A 9,311-nucleotide genomic window follows, 5' to 3' on the forward strand; every position below is an offset into this window, starting at 1 on the left:
ATTTTGAGGGCTTATTTAAAATACATCACAACTTGTATGTACGATAGTAATATTGTCCCAGTGCCTAATTTTATTTGGTAGTGCATGTATGAGTCAGACAACTAGATCAAATTTGATCTTACAAGAGGAAAGACAAAGAAATTTAAGTTTTCTAGTGACATTCTTGGGAATATACTCTCTGATCCTGAGAGCATTTTGCCAGATGACTGAACTGAGAATCAGCATGCCAGTTATAATTGCCAATACACTGTACCAAACCGATATTAAAATAAACAGGATGTCTCCAAAATACTTGTCCCAGAACCCATGATGTCAAAATCACACAGAGAATCTGATTGGTAAACATATGTGAAACTTTCCAAAATGATGTGATAAAGGATTTTATAAGGAACTCTAAAGCTTTATTGTCAGGTCCCTCCTTACTTGCTCCTTATACCCCTCCTTATTAAACTACCCCAATTGGCCTGCTCCCTCTTGGGATAAGGTTAGATATCACCTTTTTCAGACAATCTTTCCAGACCTACACAATGTTTGGTTGTCCTTTGAGGTAGCCTGGCAAACTGTTTCTGTCTAGCATGGCTTTTTTTTAAAAAACATTATATTGGCATTTATAGTTTATTTTCTTGATAGTAGCAACTGAGACCTGTAATATAACTCATTTCTTAGCCTGTGATAGATGTTCAATACATGTTCCTTGAAAGAATGAGTAAGTAAATAAATGAATTAACTGAAGAAAATACACATCACTTAAGTGAGAATGAGTCACTTTACTGAGTCTATATTTAGGGAATACCTGTATCAAATAGTTAAGAATTAAGATATGGTTCAATGGCTTCAAATTCTAGATGAGAAAATAACTCAGAAGCTTCTGGAGACACTCAAAAATAAAACCTTGATATTACAATTATGGATGTTTTAAATCAAATAAATGGGAGAAGTATCTAAGGAAATCCATGTGACATAGGGTGCTTAGGAATTCTTAAAAAAGAACTTGGATGAATGAATTTTTTAATTTTTAATTTTTTATATTTGTTTATTTAGAGAGAGAGAGCACGTGTGCATGTGACTGGCAGGAAGGGGCAGAGGGAGAGGGAGGGAGAGAATCTCAAGTAGGCTCCCCACTCAGCACAGAGCCTGAGGCGGGGCTCAATCCCAGGACACTGAGATCATGACTAGAGCTGAAATCAAGAGTTGGACACTTAACCAACTGAGCCACCGGGTGCCCCATGGATGAATGATTTCTTTTTAAAGTTATTCTTAAGAAAAAATATCCAGTTTTGAATTCTTGTCATCAAATCATCCAGATATGGGCTTAAAAATAGATTAGAGTTGGAGTAAAAATCTTTGAAATTCACTTAGAGATTTGATTTGACAACCCTCAAAGAATAAAGGGACCCCAAAACTAACTAGAGAAAAAGCTGGAAGTCAGGCATAAAGATAGGTAAAACCAGGGAGATTTTTGTAAAGAGAATTGATATATTAATAATTAAAATTGCTTCCTTAGGATTAAGATCAATTTCTGACTTAGTTTTCTCAGGGAAAACTATGTTGCAAACAGCTCAAGCATCTAAAAGTAACATTGGTTTTATGAGAGTAATTGCCATATAACTAACTACAGCTTATTTATTTATTTATTTATTTGCTTGTTTATACATTTTAAAATATATATACATATTCATGTATATATTTATTATGAACTCACAGTACTGGACTTACGTATACTTTTGAAAAAGTCAAATAGTACTTTTTAATTAGTATCAACATTGCATTGAAAGAGCAAAGGGAAAAGATCAAACTGGTAATCTCCCTCCTAGAATTAGGATTCATGTCTAAGCGTTTCTCTAAACCTAATGAAATCACTTTTTACATGCTACTTATAGGTGTTATGCTAAAGGAAGCTACCAAGAAACCACTGTTATCCTAAAATTTCACTGGAAAATTACTTTAATATATATATCTAAAGGTGTATATATCTTTAGTTAAATCATGGGGGAAATCTAAGGTTCATATTTATTGTATTTACTGTAATATAATTAAAGTTTATAAATTGTCACTTTTAGTGCAGTTTGAAACACTTTGAATGTAATGTGTTTTGGCTATTAGGCCTTTATTTTCCTCTGAAGTGAACACTAAACATTGAGAAAATGGCTTTGTTGTTAAAAATCATATGCTATTCAGTCATAAAATTTAATACTTGAATATATTTTAGATCACGAATATGACATCATCACAATTATTTATGGTAAGATGTATACATTAAATGATGTGGAAAAATGTTCAACTAAGTTAACTAAAGTTATGTAATGGAAATAAAGCACCACACTAGAAATATAGTACAAAATAAATATAACACATTTCGAAAATGGATCTTTGATCAAGTGCTAAAAGCAGATATTTTAATTTTTTCAAAGAAAATAAGACCGAGTTTCGATGGTTCAGAAAGTATTTATCCTACAATTTACTTTATCATTTAAAATCATTTGAGGATGATTCATGACAGAATCCATGATCCATAGCAAAATTACAAGTTTGAGATTTGGCTTATCTCTGTTTAAACCAACAGCTTACATTCACTTAGCACTTATGTATTGTCATATCCTATGCTGGGCTCATTATACACATAATACGTAATAGGTAGGCATGTTTATCCCAATTTCTTAGGGGATAAAAAAAGGTTCAGAGAAATTGGATAACTTTACCAAAGTAAAACGTTTAATAAATGTCAGAGGTGGAATTTAAATGCAGATGAATGAATAAAGAAGACGTGGTTCATACATTCAATGGAATATTACTCAGCCATTAGAAAGGATGAGTATCTACCATTTACATCAACATGGATGGAACTGGGAGGGTATTATGCCAAGTGAAATAAGTCAATCAGAGAAACACAATTATCATATGGTTTAACTCATATGTGGAACATAAGGAATAGTGCAGAGGACAATAGAGATTGGGGGGAGGAAACTGAAAAGGAAGAAGTCAGAGAGGGAGACAAACCATATGAGACTCTTCACTCTGGGAAACAAACAGCGTTGTGGAAAGGGAGGTGGGTGGGGGGATGGGATAACTGGGTGATGGGCATTGAGGAGGGCATGTGATATGATGAGCACTGGGTGATATACTCAACTAATGAATCACTGAACATTATATCAAAAACTAATGATGAACTATACCTTGGCTAATTGAATTTAAATTTAAAAAATGTGGAAATTTTTCTCTCTACCAAGCTGCCTATCTTTTTAGGATCATATCTTACTCTTTTCTTTCCCAACTCATTTTCTACTACAGCAATATAAAAATATACTACTTTTTTGAAAATCTCATGATCTTTCATGCCTTACTCTCTTTATAATTTTTTCTTTTTTTAGTTTATGTTCCTTAGGAACGTCTAAGGAACTTCCTTCCTTAGGTTCTTTCTACTTTTAAATACATGACAAACTTCTATTTTCCTGAAAGAGTATCATCATATTATAGATTCATAATAAATCCCTTCCTGACTACCACCATTTTTCTCCAAAGAGGTACCTGCTTTCTATTTAACCTCTGTGCAGTCTATGTTTTGTGTACTTTGTATGTGTGCATTCTATTTTTAAAACTTTACATGTATATTTAAGTTTTCAAATAATGTGTTAGCTTCTTCAGAGGTTATGTATATTTTACTCATATTTGGATCCACAGTGCCTAGAACATTGTTTGGTATGAAATAGGTGCTGAATAAGTGTTGAACTGAAGTAAAGGCCTTTGTTGTTTGCTTTTGTTTTGTTTTCAAAATCATATTGATGATGGAAAGAGGCCAAATCTGAGTAAGAGGAGAATATCACTGTTTTTGACTTTAGATGATTGGAATTATGAGTAAAAATTTTAAAGTTTGAATATTTTCTAGAAGGATACTAAACTTGAAATCAGAAGTCCTAAATAAATTATTGCTTTTTCATATATAAGCAGTGGTAACTTGGGTATTTTATTTCTTTAAACTATAATTATTTCATCTATAAAATGTGACTTATACAACTCTTTTTTTAAGTCATATGGTTATTTGGAGAATCAAATGAAAATGGAATAATGTATATGAAAACACTTGCAGAGTGCAAACCATTATATGTGACAGTCCTATTATTACTTTTTAGGTAGAGAATGTGATCCAAGAAAGATTAGCAAAACAAAATAAGGTGGGAGTTTAGCAGCCTAGTTGTGTAGTAGTTAGGTGCCGTGGACTATCCTAACTGAATTCTTAGGAAGTCTTCCAAAGATTCAGTGATGAAAATTGTCAATTAACTGTGTTTAACCTGATATGTAGTTGTTGGTGGCATACCATAGATTGAATTTAGCCCTCATTTGTTTAGGAATCACATCTGAAAGTAAAATGAGATGTAAAAATCATGAATATTATTTTCCTTTATTTCCAAAACTGACCACCAAAAGGTAATGAGATTTTTGAGAAAAGAAAAAAAAATGTAGTTAGAATAATTTAGAATTGTCCCATACCATATACTCCTGTGATGATTCAGAATGCCCATATTCAAATTAAATATTTATTCCTTTTCAAAGTTTGGCAATTTTCAGAAATTGAGTTGTATTTTAATCCTAACACAAGTTACGATCTTACAAAAAGCAGTTTGGGAAAAATCTGTCCTAGAGATTTTTAGCAAATAAGAAGATAAGAGAGGAGAGACTGACAGTTTGAAAATCAAGTATAACTGAGAATTTATCCCCAGCTAGATTCAAATTAGGAAAGATGAATAGTGAAATCTCTACTTAGGATTATTTCATTATTCCACTATGGATGCTTCAATTTTTAGTAGTAGTAATGAAAGTAGCAAAGCGATCTGTCAATCAAGTATATTCAGCAGAGTCATCTCAAGGTCTAGGCAAGCCAATAGCTATACATTTAGTGAATATATTCATCTATGGATTATTGCTTTACTAGTGGATGAACACAAGCTGTATGCTGGGATATAATGGTGGTTTAAGGGCTAAGAGAGAGCACATTATTGCACAGCTAGTATATAATGATAGTACCCTTAGGAAGTAATTGTTACATTTTAATCCAGAAGTAAGCAAAGACTGTCTAAATAGCTCTTTAAAGTAGAATGAATTCATAATTAGGAAATGATGGAGTTCTTAACTGTCATGTATAAGGAAACCCATGAGCAAGCTCTATTCTAAATAGACTTTTTAAAAAAAGAAAAGTAGAGGCGCCTGGGTGGCTCAGTCATTAAGCGTCTGCCTTCGGCTCAGGTCATGATCCTAACATCCTGGGATCGAGCCCTGCATCGGGCTCCCTGCAGGGTGGAAAGCCTGCTTCTCCCTCTCCCGCTCCCCTTGCTTGTGTTCCCTCTCTTGCTTTGTTTCTCTCTCTCAAGTAACAAGACAATTCATTAAATTTCACAAGGGAACTTGCAGTATACAGATGTAGGCCAAAACATTGGGGTCTTTAGGTCAAATGTGAAGTTATTTTAAATTAATTCTTGTCATCAAACTAAAATGACTTTTGAATAGTAATTATCTTTTACTTTCATTGGCAATGGTTCTTGAACTTTAATTTCTAAATCTTTTTTTTTAAGATTTTATTTATTTATCTGACAGAGAGAGATCTTGGTTATAGAAAGGAATATATTAAAGTTTCTTTGGCTATTAATGCCTTTCTAACAGAAACTTAATATTTAGGTAAAATGGTATTATTAGGTAAATTAGGTAATATTAGGTAAAATATTCAGATTCTATGCCTATGGTAACATTAGAAGCTTGAAAACTGTTAGACAAGGTAGCATAACACTATGTACTTTTGAAAAATCGAGTTTGAGGAATCAACTTTCATTTTGAGATGTCCATTATCTACCATCAGTTTTGTAAGTAAAAACTGGAAAAATACTTTGATTTAGATTTTTCTATAATTTTCCAAAGGAATTGCAAACATTGAAGGATAAAAGAAAGTATTTGGGAAGAATGAGAGGAAGACGGAGGATAAAAATTATAAAAAAATTAAACTGATTCTAAGATTTAAGGAAAGTTTTAGAAGGAATGATTAAAGAAATGTCATCTTGGAAAAGATGATCAATAAACATAAATAAGACTTTATTAAAAACACATTATGGTAGTAATATGATACAATGTCTTTCCTTAAAATGTTTTGACTAATAAAAGTTGTGTGTGTAAATATATATACACACACACACATAAATATATATATTCACTTGCAAATAGTCATCTGTGTCTATTATTTCCAAGCCCTTCCTTAGATTCTGTGAGCACAAATATTATAAACAAACAAACAACAACAACAAAGCAGCAAATGAAACCCTTGCTCTTGTGGAACTTATATTCTAAGGAGGGGAACTAATTGACAAACAAATAATTAAATATGTAAAATGAAAATAATGAAGAAAGATAAAGAAGGAACCAGGGAGTGTCTGGGGTGAAGGAACAAAGGAGTGCCAGGGGAAATTATACTTCTTAAAATAATTGGACTTACACTAACAATAGTAAACTTGGCAGATATGAGTATTAAACCTTGTATTTGAAAAAAATCAACTTTGTAAGTGTAAGATTATTGAGACCTGGCTAAACAAATCTTTATTTAAAATACTTGAAAATTTTAGAAGACCATAAGCTTTTGCTATTGAGTTTTGTCAGAGCAAAAAAAATAGGTATATTAAATTAGGCTGTACTATATTGAGGAAAATTATTCAGACATTATCTTTTATAGTGTTTATTATGTCAGAAAATATGTTCAATGTTAAAAATTATATTTTAAGGGGTCACTAAAATATTGATGCTAATCTAGAAAGGAACATAACTCTAGAAGAAGATTTAAAATTTTAAATGTAGTCTCCCAGATACACTTAATACAGATAATAGTTCTATTAAATTTCAGAAAAATATTCATTTCCTCCATGGTCTTCTTAGGCTGGTTAAGAGAAGTATTTATGTCATTCACCACTGGACATTTCTTTTAATCAGTGAATTGGGGCTTGCTGGACAAGCCCAGTGGGTAAACGGTTGTAAAATTTATTTCTATAAATGAGGCATTGTTTTTGGAAAATGATGTGAATATGAGAATGAAGTAGATCACTAAGTTAGGATTTGAGGTGGTAACTCAGAAAAATCAATAAGTAAATCTGAGTGAAAAATTGTATAAGAACACCTTTAGAGACTATATTTAATTTTTAAAGCAAAATTTTCAAATAAATGCATGCATTTATTTGGGAAATTATTACAGACCTTAAGAAATGGCATATGGCCAAGCAATGAGTAGCACACTGAAAAAAAAAGAAACTCCCTTGCAAACGTTGAAGTTAGTCCTCTTGTGTTGAGGGGGCAACATGGAAAGAAACTACAAGCAGTCTCCAGGTGCTGAGACTGGTTCCTGACTAATGGCCAGGAAGGAAAGGGACACCTCAACTTTACAATCACAAGAAATAAGCTGTCTTCTCTGTACCGGGAGCAGCTCTGCTGCCACAGCCCCTCATCCCCTGAAAATGTATGCCTGTGCAAAGTTCATCTCCACCCCGTTCTTTATCAAGAGCCCCCCTCAGCTGCTGAGCCAATCACAGTCCCCAGTGGTGCTAAACCCTCTGGAGACACTGACAATGAGACAATGAGAGCCTCAGCAGCTTGGCAGCCCCTCGTCCCCTGACCTCACTTATTCCTAACCACGGCTTCTGAACCAGCACCGTTTCCCGGGACATGGACACAGCCGCCAAGCGCATTGGGGCTGGGCTGCCATGGTGGGGGTGGCTGGCTCTGGAGCTGGAAGCGGGGCTGTGTTTGGGAGCCTCATCTTCGGGTATGGCAGGAACTCTTCTCTGAAGCAACAGCTCTTCTCCTGCGCCATCCTGGGCTTTGCCCTCTCCGACGCCAGGGGGCTCTTCTGCCTGGTGGTGGTCTTTCTGATCCTCTTCACCATGGGAAGGACCTGTCTCCACCTCCCATAGGTCCTTCTGTGTCTCCTTGGCCCTGTATCTTCCTTTTCTTATACCTCCCCAGACAGACTTGAAAAAGTGGTTGGCTCAGAGTTTGACAGAGAGAAGACAAATACTGTATTAGTAAGAAAAAAAAAATGAATTCTGCCAACAAACTGAAGGTGTTTGAAGTAGATTATTCCCTAGTCTAGTTTCCAGATTATTGTGACTTTGTTAAATTAACATTTATAAAGTAGAGTCCCAGACTGTCAGATGGTGATCAGCGATTCAGCAGAAGACCACAAGAGAAAATGAAATAGAGAAATTTATTACTCACAGGTCCTGGACAAGGTACAGGTCACACTCCCAGGGGCATGTGGGGAACTCAAGACAGGGTACTGGCAGAGAGAACACAGCAGAACCTGTGGCGTATGCCATCATTAGGGTCAAAGGGTTGCTTGCTTTGGGGTTCCCAGGCTGAGGCTGGATTGGTCAGTTCAAACCAAAAGAAACAGGGTTTTGGTAAGCTTCTAGGGGTGGGGTGTGTTACCAAGGGGCTCACAAGGGTAAAGGCCTGGGAGTCAGGGGAGAGTGCATATAACAAGGGATGTTGGAGGGAGTCTTATCAGGAGCTTCTGACCCTGGGCGCTCTGTTTAGAGCACATACTTGCACTCTCCAGATGGGCTAGTGTCAATTCAAGGCCTGCAGTCCACTTGGCCACAAAAATGGATGCCAAGGTGTAACAATGGGGACTAGTTTAGCTAAGCTCTCCACAGAGATGGACATTCAGTCCCTGATAAAAGGACCCAGCTAAATTACCTGTACTTCCAGACATGAAAACTGTGAGACAATAACTGTGTGTTATATTATGCTTCTAAGTGTGTGGCAATTTGTTATTCAGCAATGGGAATCAAATATAAACCATTGGAACAATTTCGATAGCAGAGTGGTGTGGTGTTAGTTATATAACCTAAGTCAAACAAAATGGAATTCCATTTCCTTAGCCAGAAAAAAAATTGATTTAGAGATGAACATGTGAATCAAGCTGAGTTGATCAAAATTCTTTTTAAGATATTTTCTGCTACAGCAGATAAAACATTTTCTGCTAAAGCTTTTTATGCCAGTTGTCATGCTACCTGAAAAGAGAAAACAAAAAGTAAAACTGTTATATATATAAACAGCCTCTATTAAGCTGCACCTCTTAGAATTCCATAGGTCCCTAAGAAATATGACTTGTTAACGAGTCATGGCTAATACAAAGACTAAAGATTGGTCTATTATTCTTTCCTAGTATATCTTTCATAATCACTAAATTCTGGCCAAGTTTAACTATATGCCATTTCCGTAACTCATCACTTATACTTGACTTCTGTATCTTTGCTCACAATATTTCTTTCACTGCAATGCAT

General features: G+C 34.8%; 1 pseudogene; it reads left to right on the forward strand.

The window, feature by feature from the left end:
* The first annotated feature begins 7,478 nt into the window (after positions 1-7,478).
* LOC141372711 (ATP synthase F(0) complex subunit C2, mitochondrial pseudogene) lies at positions 7,479-7,934 on the forward strand (annotated as a pseudogene).
* Positions 7,935-9,311: the final 1,377 nt, after the last annotated feature.

Source organism: Callorhinus ursinus, unplaced genomic scaffold (genome assembly GCF_003265705.2).
Source record: "Callorhinus ursinus isolate GAN/ISIS: 27379988/994484 unplaced genomic scaffold, GSC_fseal_2.0 scaffold5, whole genome shotgun sequence".
Classification (NCBI taxonomy): Eukaryota; Metazoa; Chordata; class Mammalia; order Carnivora; family Otariidae; genus Callorhinus; species Callorhinus ursinus.